Source organism: Fistularia commersonii, chromosome 3 (genome assembly GCF_037954325.1).
Source record: "Fistularia commersonii isolate RoL2024-O1a breed Wild chromosome 3, RoL_Fcom_v1.0, whole genome shotgun sequence".
In the NCBI taxonomy this organism is placed as follows: Eukaryota; Metazoa; Chordata; class Actinopteri; order Syngnathiformes; family Fistulariidae; genus Fistularia; species Fistularia commersonii.
Window position 1 is genome coordinate 15,147,583 of NC_141286.1, and position 19,903 is coordinate 15,167,485.

Sequence of the window (19,903 nt, forward strand, 5' to 3'; positions counted from 1 at the left end):
TGATAATGAAAAAAACTCAAAGCTTGTGATTTTAGTAAAAAAAAATCAACAAACTAACAAATGAATGAATTAATATACATATGAATACATTTTGAAAGCTGTAAATCAGTGTTTTTCTCTGGTCTACCTATCTGTCTTTACCCTGGACAACAAAATTTAGATTTTATTGTACAAGGCAACACATTTCCAGACTGCATATACAACAATTAACACGTTGGATTGAATTAAATCAAGCCATTTCAAAATGATGATGACAAGAATTATTCATGTATATTTTCTTCATTTTACTGTGACCTCTAAATGTATACCATTGTAAATTATATCTCTGTATTCAATGGGGAATAAAAACATATGAATAGATACATTTGTGTTAGTGTGTGAGTGTGTGTGTTTGTGTTGATGGCCTGTCTGCACAGAAAACCCTCTCCCAGCCTCTTCCTTCAGTTGTCTCTATATAACGTTCCCAGCAGATTTCTGTTGTCACGGCTGCCAGTCATCAGCACCACGCAGAGGCAAGAGACTGGGTGACACACTTTACAGTCAACAACCCCATACACACACACACACACACACACACACACACACACACACACACACACACACACACACACACACATACAAACACACAAATACACGCACACATGCACGCAGCCTGCTGGATACTCATCTCCAGCAGGGCCCCGTCTGGCGCTTCAGATTTTAGCCATGCAGTGTGAAAGTAACAAGAGTAAAAACACGAAGTAACATGACATGCTAACACAGCCAAGAGACAGCCGCTCTACTCAAAAACAAAGGACTTTTGGGAAATCTCATTGCAATACAATGTGTACTTTAGGGCTGTACAATGCACCTATTGATGAATCGTACTGTCTAAATGTAATATTGGATGGAGTACAAGGATAGTCCCAAGACTACATCTACCATTTCACACATTGGACAATTTTTATTAACTAAATAAATAAATACATACATACATATATTTCAGGAAGAAAGACACAATGAAATTACTAGAAATTAACTATCATACACAAAAATTAACTCCTTCAAAAAACAAAAAAAAAAAAACTCAATATTTTTTGTTAAAGCCAGAAAAAAAAGGTCACCCAAGCATCAACGTTTGCTCCAGCCCCAGTACTTGGACTAAGGACTAAGGACTGGATCGCTGTAGCTTTGACGGATTAGGATTTTAAAAGCCTGCTAAATTGCGTTGTGTGTGCTTTCCATGTGGGTAATTTGATTTAGTCCAGAGCAAAGTAAGCAATGCAGAACCTGTGAAATGAAGCCCATCTCTTCTGGATGCATCATCAGAGAGAAGGCTTGTTGCACTTTGACGCCGCAAGACCTCTTTGGGATGCTGCTAATGTGATGAGTCACACTGTTATTTCTGTCAGGGACACATTAGGATTGCAGCAATCTCTCTTGCACACATGCACATAGACACACACACATACACATACACACACAAACACAAACACATACACAAACACTGGCCCGCAGCCCAAACACACTCCCTATCCTGAGGTCTGATTAAGATATTGACGAGCGTCAGCTGCCTGTCACTTTTCGGACCGCAAACATCACTAATTTTAAATATAGTATATTTTTCATCCAGAAGGAAAAGGGCACTTTGTGTACAAATCTTGTATTGATATAATGTTACTGCAAACACAAAGAGGAGCTACGTGACTAGCTGGACAGCTAATGTCATTAGCAAATGAGCCATTAGGAAAAGTTCATGGTCATGGCGAGTAAAGACAGGAACATTCCACTACCACTTCCAGTGTTTAACCTCATCAGCTAGTTCATGATGTGGAATTATCTCCTGCTGGTTGCATCACCTTCTTATTTTTTGGTAAATCAGTAGCACTGAGGGTGCAAACAATCATACCACTCCACTCTGGAGGAACGACTGTGTAATGATACTTTTAATTAATTCACCCAAAGCATGTTTCTTAAACTTAATAGTCTCATGATAGTTGAACATCAACTCATGACCAAAGAAACACATCTCTCAAGTTCCATCAGATTCTTCCATCACTCTCAAGTGATTAGTAATTTCCCCTCAGTCATCAAATAATGAGTTTTTTTTTTTTTTTTTTTTTTTTTTTTTTTTTTTTTTGCATTCCGTCAATGTAAAGTTCAGAAATCCCAAAGATCCAGCAACACACTGAAAAACATGCAGCAGGATGGAATGACATACAAATCAAGCGCGATCTGTGTCAGCTATATTCTGAAGCAACACACAAACACACACACTTGTACAATGATTGATGAATGAAAAGCACAGCATTTTCCCTGACGACTCAGGCAGGTATTGCTCTTCATCAGATCCGTTGTGCTGAGGCGGCTTCGGCTGTCCGTTTTACAATATTTTTTTTGTTGTTGTTTCTTTTTCTTTTTACAGATGGTTCCTATCTGCAGATTATTGCTTTGTATTTGAGATGAGTTACAGGGAACACATGTTTCTGACAAGCTTTGGCAGGAAGGAACCTTTGTAAGCATTTAGGATGTAAGTGTTGAATACTGTCCTTATATGACCAGACCTTTAAGAAATTGATGATATTGCTATAACGGACTACTCTCTTCCAGTTACAGAGCGAAACACTAAGTCTTCTTTACTCGATCATCTCTAAAGAACAAGTCATAAAACTATGTCACTGATCTAAATGACAATAAATAAAACGAAAAAAATAATGGTATTGTGACTATGACTCTTGTGTTGTAACGAACTCTGTATAGCACATTTACAAATCTTTAGCAAATCCATTTGCACATCTGTGAAGATAAACGCCCTGTTGACAGGCGGCTATCTAGTGGGCAGTTGTAAATCATCTATACCTTTTCATTAACATTCTTGCTTTTTTGCCATATTGCATATGTTTTCCTAACATGTGTACATGTGACTACTCACTTGATGTGAATTGGCTGCAGGAAAAGCAAAAACTGTGTGAGATTCCCGCTAAGTCCACTTAGATTCAACTTTATTGTCATTATACATGTAAAGATGCAGCGTGAGGAATGCAGTTAACATCTACTCAGAAGTGCAAAATGCAGAAGTACAGAATGTGCCGTATTCACGGATAAATGCAGTATTTACAGAATTATTTATTATTTAATTTTACAGCTAGTGCAAGTAGAGGTAGATAAGATATGAGCAAAATATGTACTGCGTGTGCAAGCCTGGTGGATAATTGTTATGTGCCAATGATTAGTCTGATTAACAGATGGCAATATACAGATGGAACTATAAATATACAGATGTCTTATCGAACTCTACAGAATGGATGATATAGATATGGTATATGAACCTTTATACAGAATATGCAGAATTTTACAGAATATACAAGTATAAATAGTGTAACCAGCTGAGCAGCTGCCAGATGCTATTGATGAGAATATGTTATAATTAGTTATACAGCTATGAAAAATGCAGATTGCTACAGTTGAGAAGAGCACAGAGAACAGGTGCTGGTGAGGATAAGAGAGTGGTAAATATGGTAAAGATCACCTCTGGACAGAGTACAGTAGGGTGACCGCTGTGGGGAAGAAGCTATTTCTGAACCTGCTGGTTTCGGTTTGCAGGCTCCTGAAACGCCTCTTGGAGGGGAGAATCTGGAAGAGTCTGGTGGCTGGATGAGAGGAGTCTCCAAGATTTCTACGTGCCTGATGCAGGCATCTTTTCTTGGTAGACATCTTCTAAAGCAGGAAGTTGAGTGCCTGTAATGCACTGGGCAGTTTTCACCACCCTCTGTAGTGCCTTGTTATCTGCGACAGGACAATTCCCATACGAAACTGTCACACAGTTGGTCAGGATGCTCTTTATCGCACAACAGAAGAAGTTACCCAGGCTGTCAGCAGACAGATGGTTCTTTTTCAGCGTCTTCAGAACGAAACGCTGATGGGGCTTCTTAATCAGGTTCTAGGTTTTAGTTGTCCAGGACAAGTTCTCAGAGATGTGGGTCCCCAGGAATTTGAAGCTGGAGACTTGTTCCACCTCTATGCCGTTGATGTGGCGAGGGGCATGGGTGTCTCCTTTCTCCTTCCTAAAGTCCACAATGATCTCTTTGGTTTTACTGGTGTTGAGAAGCAGGTTGTTGTCGGCACACCATGCAGCTAGGTGTTTTACCTCTGCCCTGTGTTCAGACTCATCATTGTCACTAATGAGTCCAATCACTGTCGTATCATCCGCAAACTTTATGTTGGAGCTGGATCCAAACATAGGTCTGCAGTCATAGGTGAAGAGGGAGTAGATGAAGGGGCTCATCGCACCTTCCTGGGGAGTGCCCATGCTGAGTGTGGTGGAGATGGATGTGTTGCAGTCTGACCTGATATGTTGAGTTCTGTTGGTTAGAAAGTCCATGATCCAGTTACAGAGGGATGCATTGATTCTTATATCCACAAGTTTTGTGATTAACTTGGAGGGGATGACTGTGGTGAAATCAACAAATAGCATTCTAGTATAAATGTTCTTGTTATTCAGGTGTGAGAGTACACAATGCAGCGCTGTGGATGCAGCATCCTCTGTACTCCTGTTGCTACGATAAGCAAATTGGTGTGGGTCAAGTGTGGTGGGCAGACATTCTTTGAGGTTTGCCAGGACCAGTACTCAAAGCACATCATCACTATGGGAGTTAGAGCCACTGGGCAGTAGTCATTCGGGCACTTTGGAGAGGAAAGTTTTGTTACTGGCACTATAGGGGTGGTTTTGAGGCACGCTGGTACGACTGCTTGGGCCAGAGACAGGTTGAATATGTCCTTGAAGATGCTTGGAAGCTGTTCAGTGCAAGCTCTGAGCACATGTCCAGGTATGCCATCAGGGCCAGAAGCTTTGCCCATGCTGATACGGCTCAGTGCGTTCTGTACCTCTGTGTGTGAGAGAGTGAGTAGCTGGTGGTCATCAAAGGGCTTGATTTTAATAGCCTTCTCCTTATTGTCCTTATCGAAACGAGCATAAAAGTGATTCAGCTTGTTGAGGAAGGACACATCCATGGTAGTTGGATGAGGTGTTGCTGCTCTTGGAGTCTGTGATGGCCTGGATGCCCTCCCACATGTGTCGCGGTCGAAGTTGACAAAATGTTCTTCCACCTTCAGCTTGTGTTCGCGCTTGGCTTTCTTGATGCCCCTCTTCAGGTCTGCCATGGATGTGTTGCAGGCCAGTGCATCACCTGATCTGAATACCTTGTTGCGAGCTTTCATCAGGAGCCACACTTCCCTGTTCATCCATGGCTTCTGATTACGGCATGCGGTAATTTGTTTCTCTGTTGTGACACTGTCAATTGTGGTGTTGATATGTTCCACTACTGATTGGGTGTAAGAGCCAATGTCTATGTGAGAGCCACAGGTAGCCTGAGAGGCAAGCGTACTCCAGTCTGTGTCTTCAAACCTGTCCTGGAGTACAGAATCTACCCCTGCTAGCCACACCTAAATGGTCTTCACACGGTTGATGAGTGGTGAGTACTTGGGGGTGAGATACAAAGAGAGGTGATCAGACTGATCAGGTGATCCCCTTGTAGATTCCAGAGATGTTGGTGTAGACATGGTCAAGGGTTTTGTCCCCTGTGTGGCACGAAACATGTTGGTGGACTATAGGAAGTACTGTCCTTAGGTTGGAGTGATTGAAGTCGCCTGCTGCAATAAATGCAGCCTCTGGTTGAGCAGTTTGTTGTTTGCTGATGACTGTGTGAAGTTTGGCCATAGCAAGTATATACTGTATATATATACTATATATATATATATAGTCTGCCGCTTATCCTGCACTCAGGGTCGCTGGGGATGCCTTTCCCAGCTGTCATTGAGCGAGAGGCAGGGTACAACCTAGACCTATTACCAGTCAATTACAGGGACACACATCCAGAGACTAACAACCATTCACTTTCTCATTACGCCTCCACTGAACCTGTGATCTGGGCAATTTAGGGTCTCCAATGAACCTCTTGCATTATTTTGGACAATGGAGAAAGCAAACACAGGCACGGAGAGACAAGTTACTTCCACTCAGAAAGGCTGTTGGAATCGAACCACAGACCTTACTGTGAGGCAGAAACACTAACCTGCACTAAGGCACCCCTATGCATGCATGTGTACATATATATCTATCTATCTATATAGATAGATATATATAAACAAATATATACATGTAAAAAAATTACATGTATATACATGTAAAAAACATTTACATGCATATACATGTAAAAATAACGACATATTCACCCAGATTCAGTAAACATTAGTGGGAATGAATATATTGAATGTATATCTTATAATATATTATGTATTACATATGCATGTGTAAATATATGCATATATACATACATACATATAAATTGCCGCTGAAAAAAACTGAGGACTGTAGATTCATCATCGATAATATTCTCATTGGTTCCTTTTCCGGAAGTCTCCCATGTTTTTAAAAACATGTTAAGATTATGAAGAGGGGATAGAGTGAGCCCAGCTTCACGGGGGGTCTCCGAGGAGCAAATGCAGGAAAGGCAGCAGAAGAGGGGGAGGTGGAGGCTGGTGATTAACTTCTCATTTTCCCTGCGGATCCTCGGCTCCATTTCTTCGCATCCACCAATGGAGATTCATCTCTCTGACAGCAGCGGCTGATGGGCCAGGGGGCGGAGGGGGTTTGTACCAAAAACAGTGAGGAAGAGTAGAGGCGGACACACATCCATTAATAAAAGCATTCCACTGTGCACATCAAATACTGTCTCAGTTGATCTGCTGTCCACCCCATTCATTTTTTTCCCCCTCATTTCTGTGGCCATCACAACAAATGCAACAGACGGACAACCTCATCATTTACCCCTTATGGGAGGACAGGAATCCATAAAGGGACACTGTACACACACACACACACATATATATATATATATATATATATATACACTGCTCAAAAAAATAAAGGGAACACTTAAAAAACACATCCTAGATCTAAATGAATGAAATATTCTTATGAAATACTTTGCTCTTTACACAGTTGAATGTGCTGACAACAAAATCACACAAAAATGATCAATGGAGATTAATTGTATCAACCATGGAGGTCTGGATTAGGAATCAAACTTAAAGTGTAAAAACAAACTCCAACTTTGATGTAATGTCCTTAAAACAAGTCAAAATGAATCTGTGTTGCTTCCTGAGTGGACACTATGATTTCACAGAAGTGTGATTGACTTGGAGTTACATTGTGTTGTTCAAGTGTTCCCTTTATTTTTTTGAGCAGTATATATATATATATATAAACACACACACACACACACACACACACACACACACACACACACACACACACACACACGGGGGGGGGGCATAACTTTTTATGCCACTTTTTTTCCCCATTTACCGTACTTAGTTGGTGCTATAAAATTTGTTATAACCACATTAGCTAAAGTGCCTGAGAGTATCCTCAATATGAAAATAAACTAAATAAATAAAATGAATAAATAAACAGAACATATCTAACATGGGATTACTGGGTTTTCTCTTCAACATATCATTTACATAATTCTAAATATTAAAATGATATAAAAAGGAATGTTTGTTGTGACTCTCATTGATTATTTATACTTAGTTTCTTGCCGGTTTTAAAGTGATGATTTCCAAGATTGCCAATTTACTCACAGCCTTTTGAAAAAAGAAAGGCAATTTAATTAGTGGAAAAAGTACAATTCATCAGAATATCAAAAATGTCGTGCGAGTCACCAGTCAGCTGCAGAGTCTTTGATTAATGATTAACCACAAGTATGTTATTGCACTGAAGGGGGATACGGCTGAGACATGGTAGAATGTGCGGCCCACTTCAGGATGGTTGTTGGTCTACACCCCACTCGGCAGGCACCTCCTGGGTCACACTAATTAAACACCAGCACAGGCATCGCGTTCCACCAGCAAACCACATGACCTGTATTAGTTTTAATGTGTCCAATCAGAGGTGGGTCATGGTGGAAGGCATCAAAGGTCGGGGAATTAGGAGTGGGAGTGGAGCAGGACACTGTGGGTGAACGGCCCGGAGGCCGCATCAGGTCAGCTATGTCTGGATTCTTGGTGGGGGATGTGTGTGTGTGTGTGTGTGTGTCTGTCTGTGTGTGTGTGTGTGGGGTTGGAGAGGTCAGTCACCTTGCAAGAGCTCAGTCCAAATCTTACAGGTCATCTGCAGCTGAGGGCAGAGCACATCACTCAAGCAGGAGTAACATGTCTACACACAGCAGGGACATTACACTGATACAGTTATTTAACACACACACACACACACACACACACACACACACACACACACACACACACATATGTGTGTGCACACTCACACTCTCAGTCAGTCTTGAAATATTTCTCGGGATGCCAATATTTACCTGTTCCCTCTTATGACTATCAGACACAGAGCCTCTCACACACTCAAAGGAGGTCCATGTCAGACATGCTCTCTCTCCGGAAACAGTGTTGGGTGTCGGCCAGCTTTTTTGGCCGGATAGTTCTTTGGCTCGGACGTGCCCGAACCGTAATTTTCAGAACAAAGCAGTGAGCAGCGACTCGCAGCATCATTCATCTATTCAGGCAAGGCTCCAAAAACTGAAGGGAACAAACAGGTAACTGGTAATTATGTGACTGAGTGAGGAAGAAGTTACCAGAATCTGGAGGTCAGATTATCAGGTCAGAACGCTCCATCTGCCACTTGTGGGAAAGACACACTGGTGACATGCGAGTTCTGGAGTGTTGGCCAGTGATGTAACAATCCATGCCAAACGATAAATATACACCATTTCAGAAAAATGATTGAGTGGACTATGAGTACTCCATATGACGGGAGGGGAGATGGGAGGTTGAACCGGCAGCACATGTCACCTACTCCATTGAGTGGACAATCGTGTTGAGAGGAAATCCATATTTAACCAGAGGACGCTCACATTGAATAACTTGCCATGCTACACACACACCTACAAACAGGCATGCAGAGGCAGCATCTCCCTATGGTGCCTTCCTGCACTGTACCAGCATCCGTCGCAGTTTTTATCTCACAACACTTGTGTTTGCACGACTGCGAACAAGTCCCCTCCCGATTTTTTCATGTGACGATCACCACGCGAGCACATGCTTCCGCTTTATTCTGTTATTGAAATGAGAGGTGAATTGAGAGCGGAGTCATACTGCCTGCTGTTAAGGGACCGTGAAACTTAAACTCTGATGTGGTACGACTTGGCTGCCGCTCATGGGGTCATTAATCTGCAGCTTCGTATTAGTGTCAGTCTGTGGATCACCGGGGGCAGTCGGTGTCCTTGATGGGAAATTAAAAATAAATAAATAAAAGAACTTTATTTTTCATTTGTTGCAAATGATTGGCTCATTTCTGACATGTTTTTTTTCTCATTTGCTGTGATGTATCTTTCCCCTCTAGAATAATTTCAGTGCTTTCTAAGCTTGGAGACGTTGTAGGTAAATTGGCAATGGTTCATCTGTTCTGCTTTAACAGCCTTTTTAATAGTTTTAATTTAATGAACAGATGTAGTGTTTTGTAATTTGCCAAGATTTAATGACATAAAGAGTTTATTTATCTTACACTAATGGTTTACTACTTCGTTAATTTCTAAAGAACAGACAATGTTTTTTTGCGAGATGCGGCTGATGCCTTTTCTGGGGAAGACAGCGATTTCTCCGATTCCACTTCAGTTTTAATTTGAGGAGCGACATCACAGATCCGTCCCGCCGCGAAACAATGATGTAAAAAGTAAAGTCTGACAAAAATCAGCACCTTTTTCTTGCCGCTCTGGAAATCTTATCTCTGTTTGGTTAACAACCATAGCCCACCTGAACATCTCAAGGCTGGTGACATTTGCAATATCAAGATATGATGTGAAATCACAGGTTAAGGAGCATTGCGGTGTTAAATACATTGCCCTCCGGTTTAGCATCACATGTGGCAAACAGGCCAGAGACAAACTGACCAGCCTTTCACACACACACTGAATATCCACTGACATCAGCCTGCTGTCTGCAGAAGCTCAGGCCTGAGTCTGGACAACTCTTGTATATTTCAACAAGGTGAGGGCAGGGGGTCTATCCTCGTTTCTGTTCCTGCTTCCCGCTAGTCAACTCAGTACAGTGATTGATAAGTGATAACCGTCTTCCATCGATAAAAAATAAACAAACAAAATTGTAACAACTCCACAACACTTTCATTTTGAAACGTGTGTGTGTACCATTTTTTTTTTTACACATGATGAAATATTGATGCAAAACGAAAGAAATGTTGTCTTCAAAAAGCAACTACAGCTGGAAATATATTACCAACAGTGCACTTGGTGCAAAAAGCAGCTAAACCAAGTTATTAACTGCAACCCATGAATGAGAATGTGACAGGAGTATCAATATTCATATATGACAAACTCATGGTAAGATACAAATAAAACTCAATTTATAGATGAATAAATGAAAACAACTGATAAATAAATTGATTAATAAGTAAATAATGGGGAAAAATGTTGTTCAGTCATAACCAAATCTGTGTGAACACGAACTGTATTTGAAAATACAATAGCATATATTATTTTCATTAATCTTTTAAAGCTGCATATATTCAAACCCTCCAATAACGGTTGTTGCCATGATACCAAAACAATAAGTTTCTATCGCCTTGCAAAGACAGGAAACAAAGTGATGGGTAAGATGAAATCATGGTGAAGTAGAGCGCATACCCAGTTCAAAAACCAACACAGTCTGTCAACTCGGTCAGTGTTTCCTTCCACACAGGAAGGGACACATGAACATTTACAACACGTCAAACTGAAATACTTCCTTAGCTAGAGGAAAAAGTAAAGAACAAAGCTAAAAATCATGCACTGAATGGAACTCCAGATGATAAAGGACATTAGTTATTGAAATGAGATAAAACCAGTAACCTCTGGAAAGATAAATTTGGTGGAGTCTAAGTAGAGGATTACTGCTTCACAGCAAGCTCTACTTAGATGTACGATGATGCCAAAACTCAAGAAGGCTTGAGGAATCCACATGAGGCTGTGAATGGGTTATATTTAGACTTCTGTACTATGGGTATTAAATAAGAGCCATAAATATATCATCCATCTATATTTCTTTGGAAAGCCTCTGCCTCTTCAGGCTCTTTGTCTTCAATCAGCAACAAGACTCTTAGTAGGGGGCAGGAATATTAGAAATGCATTGGATTCATTGTCCTTTTATTTAAACACATACACTTTAAGGGCAGGAGTGTCTTGCTCAAGGGCACTTCAATTCTTTAAGTACAAGGACCAAGGATCAAACCTGTAACCATTCAATTTCTTCAATAGAAAGGGGGGAAGGGGGCAAATAAAAGGACTGAATAAATGGCGAATCCCACCTCCCGACTGAATATGTAGCAAAAATTTCTGTTTGCTAAAAATAAAATGAATAGAATATGGTCACAGCAAAGCATCAAACTGGCGCAATTCCTTCCAAAACACACCAGAGTCCATCAGCGACCATCCTGACACACCTCAGATCAGTTACACAACACACTGTGATGCATTAACCATGGGTACGTCCCACGATGGGAGAGAAATCATTGAAGAGGGGAGTTTGACATTTAAAACAGGAATAAAGAGGCTTTTGTTCTTACCAGATTGGTAGATGTAAATCCCGGTGAGGGTAAAAGCGAAGCTCCTCCGACACAATAGACGATTCCAGCAGGAAACTTTTTGAGTGAATGTTCAGCCTGTAAACAAATACATGTGTGAGAGAACAGATAAGGAGAGTGATAGGACTGGCAGGATTACAGAGAAGACGGCGTTGTGTGAATAATAAGCTTCCAAAAACAAAGGGTGTAAGAAAACCCAGCTTTCGGTCAAACTCAAAAGCGTATTAATTATAGCGGAAATCTGGATGCTTTTATTTATGAAGAAAAAATAAAATAAAATGAAATGAAGCCACCATATTTTTCTCATCATTGTCACAGTATCTCACTTTTATGTTTCAGGGCCTGTCAATCAAACCCTAATGATGGGGAAAGGTGTTTAATTTTTTTTTATTTATTTCCCAAAGATGAAACTCCTGACTGAACACTGCGGCATCCCTCTGAAAGTGGATAGCGCAAAATGTATTAAGGTTGTTAAATGAATGAACAGTATGGGTCACGTTGTTTGTCTTCTGGAATATTCAAGTTGGAAAAAGGTATCGGTATCAATAAAAAGTGCCGATATAGTATTGAATCGATTCACAAATGTGTTGTATTGCCCATCAGTAATAGCAAGTCTGAGAAAAAGTGGAACATACCAAAAACACATAAAAAAAAAGCCCCAAAAATATTCCTCCTCAGTGGATGTCCTACTTAACACACTGTTGGTGGAGGGGCAAGGGTGCTGTAACATCCTGATAAAGGCTACAAATTACATTATTCTTTTTACATTACAGTCATTTGGCAGATGCTTTTATCCAAAGCGGCTTACAAGAAGTGCAATTCAGTCACCAAAGATCCCAAGTACCAGTAGTTGGAAGTCAGAAGTGACCGCTCAACCAAATAGCCATCTCAGAACCAAAAGTTTCCCGTCGTGTTGCTCTGAACTCTGAACAGGTCAAACAACTTGACTTTAGTGAAGATAATGGAGGATGTAATGGGGAGTGGTTGGAGAGAAATTTCACAGAGGACTGTCTCTTTTTTTTTTTTGCCTCTCTGGATTTCCGTCCAGATGGCGACGTGTCTCTGCAGCAACACATTTCAGAACGCTGTGACACGGCGCTTGTCAGAACCCCCTGTGGAATTCTGCCCCGGAGCCTGATCTGGGCCAGATGACGATCCTCAGGCCGGCATGCGGCGGAGCTAATCTGCATCTACATCAAGGAGGTGAATGTGAGGGAGGGGGGGGGGGCCGGAGTCGCCGTGAACCGCAGGGGCTCCCGGCTGTTCTCCCTGCAGCTGGTAGGGGAAGTGCTGCTGTTGTTTGCGTGCTAACAACCCTCCGACGGCTTCGGGAGCACCTGGCCTGATCGCTGTGAATCACAAGTGCTCATTAAGGGCAGGGGGAGGGAGGCAGGTTGCGGGTGCGGGGCGGGGGAGGGGTCACAGACCTCACTTTCCTTTTTTTCCACCTTCAAATGATACATTGCACCAACAACAGAGATTTTGAATTCACGGAGTCCTTCAGGTGCATCGCTGTTATATGATCCACCCTTTTTTTACAGAAGAGGATTCTGAAGTAGTGTGTGTGTGTGTTGGGGGGGTTGCTTTCCACAGCTGTCCGAATCCATTTGTCCAAGTTACACATCTGCGCTGTTTTTCAGACATCTGCCACGCAACTGAGTTCTCCTTCAGCAGCATTCGGCGCCAGTCAGGTAACATGATGGCGCTGCTGCCAACAACAATATTACATAATCCATAAATCAGTAAGTATCAATTAGTCCCAATAGCCAGCGTAACATCCCGAAATTTTCTACATCCTGGAGGTTTTCAATTAACTCTCAGAGTAAAGTACAGAACCCGAATGAGGTGAAGTAAGAACATTCTCCACTTTGAAAGGAGCTGGCAGGTCACATGGCTCCACCACTTTACCCTGTTTATGGCCTGATGAAATTGATTATTGATTCCAATTGATTCCACGCTTGTCCTTCTTGTTGCTGTTGTTTTTCCATTCGTACCCTTAATGTTGTTGCAGTTGTTCCTGTTGCCTGTTTATTTGTGGATCTCCTTTGGTCTTTCTAATTGTCTACTGCTTGTCTCTCTATATATGCTTATATTCAGATTTATTTGACACATAACTGTTAAGATGCTGTGACAAAAGAATTTCAAAAACATAAAGATAATTTAATAAGTTATCCTTTTATCAATCCATTGCAAGGAACTCCATTCTCTGCAATTAATCATCCATCAGCACCAGGGGAGCAGTTAGGGGTTCAGTGTCTTGCTTAACAACACAATGACATACTAGGATGGGCCAGGAATCGAACCAGAGATGTTTGGTCCCAAAGACAATTGCTCAATTACTTCCTGTGCCACATCAGCCCCAGCATGGACAGATTGTCAGATATTGACCCTATCTATATTCCCGCTAATAGCTGGGGGCAGATTTCTGCAGATATTATAATTATTGTATAATCATCGCTATTCTAGTAAAATTCCGCGTCTCTTAAAATGAAAGTCAGGATTAACTTCCCTATGTAATCTCATTTATTTATTTCCAAGATTTCCAAGACATTGAAAGGCAATCTACACTTCGTCTTCACTTAGCGAACATCTGCCTGCACAATCTGTCAGGAAAGATCTAAAAAAAGTTAGTTATCTTTTAACTATCTAAAGCTATGATGCGCGCAGTCCCTATTTACTACATTCTTCATTGACCTCATCTAATTTTTCAAATTTTAAACCTTGTTTTTTTTTTTCCTTTCCATAAAAACAGGTCTGTAGTGTGTCCACTGTGAACGCAACAGAAAACCCACAGAAGCTAATTACACTCAAGAATAACTTTTTATCTTCTATCAATGGGTTCAAATATGAAGAGAAACACGGTAAAATATGTGTGTCAGTTCTGAGTGAATTTTGTATTATTTAGCACATTTCACTCATTTATGCCTGTTACATGTCGTCTCTTCAGCGCCGTCAACCACAGCAAATTCCTTGTAGCTGCCCGAATGTTATTAACATACAATATAATGAATGTTTTTGAAAAGGGTTAAAAGACTATAATAAAAAATAAGTTGTGTGATACATAGTAATCTTTTTAAACATACATCGAGAGATTTTTTTTTGTACAAGAACAATTTTTGAGCTATTATTTTCTTCCCTATACCTGAAAAGTACTGATGATGAAGCTGTAAAAAAGAGGAAAAAGAAAATGTCTTATTATGAGACAAATGTGCATATACCAATGTGATATTATTACTCTTGCATTCTTATTTTCTAATGAATAGCAGCACTGGCATTGATGAATTGACCTATTTCAAATACAGAAAAAACTAATTTTTTTTCGATAACGAGAGAGAGAGAGAGCGAGAGAGAGAGAGTGAATGGGGAAAAATGCCAAAAGAAAACTAACTAGCTAAATAAATAAAGAAATGAAACTTATTATTATTCATTCTAAAGAACCAGAGGCCATGATAAACCACCGGGTCATATTAGGTTTAACAAAGGAAGACTTTATAAGAACTTAATCATGGCCATCCTGAGTAGATGCAGACAGTTAGTCTCTTTCTTCAGTGGGGGGTGCCGGTTCTTTGGTATGCAAGTTTTCAAAAACAGCAAGACAAATTAAAGAAGGGACCAGCAGCGAGTGATCAAAACACAGGTGCAGCCTCGCGACAGCATGCAGCGTCCTGCAGAACCAAGAAAAGCCAAGCATGAGCTGTTTTTAGATTGTGTAATAAAAAGATTATTCCCATTCACCTCTATTTCATCTTCTTACTGCGTTTTAGTCTGTAACAACAGAACCCACAAGTCAGTGATAATTATACATGGTGTGTCGTGTTCAGGGTTCAGCAGCTGTGTGTATTGGATGTCACAGGAAAACTTTGGAAAAAAATTAATAAAATAATCCAGGTTGGCACACAGTGATAAGTACTTCCTGCCTCACAGCAAGAAGCTCTATGGTTCAATTCCAATAGGGGGGGCTTTCTGTGTGGAGCTTGCATGTTCTCCCCGTGTCTGCCAGGGTTCCTCTGGGTTCTCAGGTTTCCTTCACAGTTATGTGAAGGACAGGTTGCAGGATGGTTCACTGGAGATGCATGACACATTGGCCTTCTGTGCATGTACAGTAAACCAAAACACGTGGGAATTTGCACAACCAGCACAGACAGTGAAGACGTGTTGTTGTCATGTTCACCCTTCAGTCTCTCAATCTGTAATCGATCACTGCTGAATATACAGGCCGTGTTGCTGGTGATAGTGGCCATGGAAAAATATAAACGGAAGAAACATAAAAGGGTTTCCTGCTGAATAATTCATCCCGGGAATTTCCGCTAGGCAGCCGATTCACAGAAGATGGACGCTTAACATTGGGTTGCTGGTGAGGCAGAAAAAATTTTGGATGGGGCTCATTGTATAATCAAAAGAAAAATTGGTAACCAAACAGAAAATCTAACTTTCCTGGATTCTCACCAATGAGGAAAAATGGTCAGATGAAGTCTGGAAAAAAAAGGAAAAAATTCCAGTTTGAAACCCAATAGGAACAATTCAGGAAAACAACCTGCTCAGCATCAACTGCACACACATATACTGGACAGCTGAATAAATTCAAAGACAAAAACTAGAGTATCACTCTGTAACTGCCTGGTATCATCAAGATGCAGTACCATCAGTCCTTTTTTTTTTTTTTTAATTACTACAGACAAGGGGACATGAAATATAATTACTGCGAAAGTCTCCGCGTTGAGAGGGAAGCATATCAACAGAGCTTCAGGTTTTAGGGGATGTATTTGGGGTTTGAACCTCCTCTGCAGTAGATGCTGCTGCTGGGGAGCCGAGATGAGAAAGATTTCTAGATGAGTTCGGGGACTCTGGGAGAGATTCTGGCTGTGTGGGGGTGTGGGGGTGGGGTTGTAGAGGTGAAGAGAGGAGTGCTGAGGGTTAAACACTTCAAATACACACTCTTTCTCCTCTTGAAGAAGTGTGTGTTTGTGTGTGCGGGGGTGGGGGGCTGCACTGGGGTTGCTCCTGAAGCACACGTTTATTAAAAGAAAGGCTCAAATTATTTTGAATTGATATTAATGTCATATTTATGAGATGTTCAAGGGTACGCCGGTGAGCATCATTGTATTTTAATAAAAAAGTCAAACAGCCATCCAGGATTCATCTCACGGATCCAAGCGCGCTGCTGGAATTCACGGCATTGTGAATGGATTTCATGAACGATGCGACCAAAAGAGCATCGACCCCACATCGACTTGTAGAATCTGCTGTGTGAAGATCCGACAGGCCATTCTGCATTTCTGCCTCCCATGATTTCACAGAAATTTATAATACCAGAGACAAAAACCTCATGGATGTTTTAGGATATTTTGGTTAACATCATCCTGTTGATGGCATCCCTTAATGGCACGAGGAAGTGGCCAACAGTTTGTATACAGTTCAGTTTGTATACCTACCAAGAGAGCAATAAAATATATTTTGGACTGAACCTCTATTGAGAACATCGGTGAGAGTTTCGGAGGCTTTGAACCAGGTGTGCTGGGTGCTTTCAAAGCACACTAAATTAAAATGTAAAACACGCTTATTTCAAATGCCCCGAAAATGTGGGGTGGGAGTTAAAATTAAAACGGATTTTAAAAAAAAAAGAGCACAGGGCTGACATGTTATTTTCATTGAGTTGTAGTTAAACAGACAATTATATGGCTACCTTGGTAACCAGAGTTTGGAATGGATTCACATTCCACGTAACCCTGGCGATAGAATTAAACATCCATGTCCTCCTTCCTTTGGAAGAGTCCATGTCAATCATCACCGTGCTCCTTTCTAAATCTAAAGGGGGAGGCAGGGACTGCTCAATGTCATACCACTGCAGAGACTGGTGTGACAAAGAGAATATTTAGAAACTGACGCCCCAGGTGACCATCGCGGTCCTCCACGTCACTATTTCACTACTTAAGGGAACTCTAAAGGGAAAAGTCCTCCACCTAAAAGAGCCCTCCGTGACAGCGGCGCCTCGGGACTCCACCCTTGTTAAGCCTGACACACGCACACCTCCTCAGCTCGCAGTTCTTTCTAACTGTTTTCCAAAAGGCAATTAGCACCCTTATCTGCTTTTGCGGTACTCCAAACCATTGCTGTGTATGAGAATGTCTCGCAAAATGCTGTCAGAACATCTAAGGTCTTTGCTGGATGAGAACACGTGGAGCGTTCACTGCTCCTCCGTAGTCCTGCCAGCCTTGACTGCATAGCTTGATCTTTGCTATTTATTGTTCTGCCTTTCTGGCCCACTGTCAAACTCTTAAATAAGAGTATTATGTAAATTCCAGTTTCTCGAAAAGTGTACCTACCAAAATTCCCCCTCCAAAGACGTGGTTAACCAGACAACTCACACCCTCTCCACTCAAAGGCATATAATTTGTATTGGAATACGGGCTCTCAGCCGTTTTACCACACACACACATTATCACCAATTTGCCTCAAAAAACAAGCCAGTATTGTTCAATGTTGCCTTAGGGTCTTAATTAAGGCAGAATGAATTCAGTTGTTTGCAATTTTATCCATTACCTGATGAGTTTGGAGTAAGCTTTTGAATGCTGATGTATACGTAGCAACTAAACTGGCTTGTTCAGCTTCCAATCCACTCTGCAGCGATGTGTTCTGTGAATTCATGGGTGTATCCATTTGATATCTCTTTTTTTTTTTTTTTTATGTATCCCATGTTTATCTACCAAAGTGGAAAAAATCTCAATAGATGTGATATTTGGCTGGTTGGGACTCAAACCCCATTGCTTTGTTGAGTTTTCATAATGCATTTGCTTCTGTGTTCAGGTGTTTGAGCGTGTCTGCACATCAGCCATCGCACGTGTAGAAGTTTTAAATGATTGTTGTCGATTCAGCTATGAAGTGATCGATGATTCAAACGCACAAATACACTCTCCACTTTGTACGCACGATTAACCCATCGGCTCACTCTCTCTTGTGCTTCACTAGCTGGTGTTGCTGGCAGAGCATTTTGGATTGAGTGCTGGAGAATAATGAGGTTATCATAGCGTCTCTTCATGCTTCATTTCACCAGCCCCGGCTCCAAGATACTCCAGCTCTCGCCACTCCACCCCATCCTCTTCCTCCACCTCCTCCCGCACTCAGCGCCGCCACAACTGAAGCTGTCTGACTGACACAGAGGTGGGAAGGCTGTTTCCCAGTGAAAATGCCCCCCCCTCCATTATTTACTCTACTGGAGGAGCTCAGCTGGTGTCGGGTGCAGTGGAAAGTCCTTGCATTAGCAGACAAACTGAAGCGAGGTGTCGTGCACCCATGTCAATTCTGACGAACACACTCGGAGCGTTTACACAACAGCACAAAGGCCCACCTGCTCTGACATTTACACGCAGATTAACTCACCAGTTTCCTGCCCGGGCGAGGGGGTCACCTTTGCTTTGTCACCATCGTGTCGTCTGGCGAGAGAACGCCTCATGTGAAAATGTTTACAAGGAGAACATTCTACTCATGCTATGTTCACACTGTATGCACGTATCAACAAATCTGATTTACAGCTTAGGGACACTGCTGTTTGGCAGGCTGTATTATTTCTTTAACATGGCCCTCAAAATGTTCTATAACAGTGTAATGTAACTGAGAATTGTGGAGGTCTCTTGTCTTCCTTTGACTTTTTCCTTGAACCTTTCTTCTCACCTAGCAAGTAGTTTAAGTTTTAAGTTTTGTTTAAACAACTCAACCTAGCCCTCCCCTTTAATGTTCCGCACCATCGAATATCATTTTCCAATTCTGGCATCCATGCGCTATCATGACATCAGAGACACAAATAGGAGAGGGAAATATAACAGTCACGAATCCAACCCATATCAGGCTCTAATAACGCAGCTTGGTTATGTACACACACACACAGACACACACACACACACACACCGCAATGTGTGGGAGCAAAGGTAGAGAGGTGAGCTCACACACTAAAGAGCAAAGTCGCGTCCCACTCAGCTATATAAATATAGACTGTGCTCTTGTAGTTGTGTTTGTGAGAGGGAGGGAGGCCGCCTCCCCAGCCCGGCAAAGTGCATCTGAATGATATTCCGGTGCATTCAAGTGGAGGAGAGCTGCATCACTCAGTACCATCTTCATGGCGGGAACATGCTGCGTGATGTCAAACGCTCGCTCCAACACTTGAAGAGGAAATGGAGAGAAAGAAGGACGGCTTGGATAAACAAGTTTTTAGAGGTTGTCATGCGTGTGGCTTCATTTCTTCTAGTCCTTTTTTTTGTTGGTGGTGGTGCGGGGAAATGTCAGCAA

At 41.6% G+C, this 19,903-nt stretch overlaps 1 protein-coding gene across 3 annotated transcripts in view; it reads right to left on the bottom strand.

The window, feature by feature from the left end:
* large2 (LARGE xylosyl- and glucuronyltransferase 2) overlaps nt 1–19,903 on the bottom strand; it is a 93,038-nt gene that overhangs the window by 49,677 nt on the left and 23,458 nt on the right. For 2 of the 3 annotated variants that reach the window (XM_086143781.1, XM_086143782.1), the window contains one exon: nt 11,606–11,701. The gene's annotated coding sequence lies outside the window, so the exon portion shown is untranslated. Of the gene's footprint in view, nt 1–11,605; nt 11,702–15,358; nt 15,389–19,903 lie in introns of all 3 variants that reach the window. The other variant, XM_086143783.1, reaches the window with a different exon arrangement.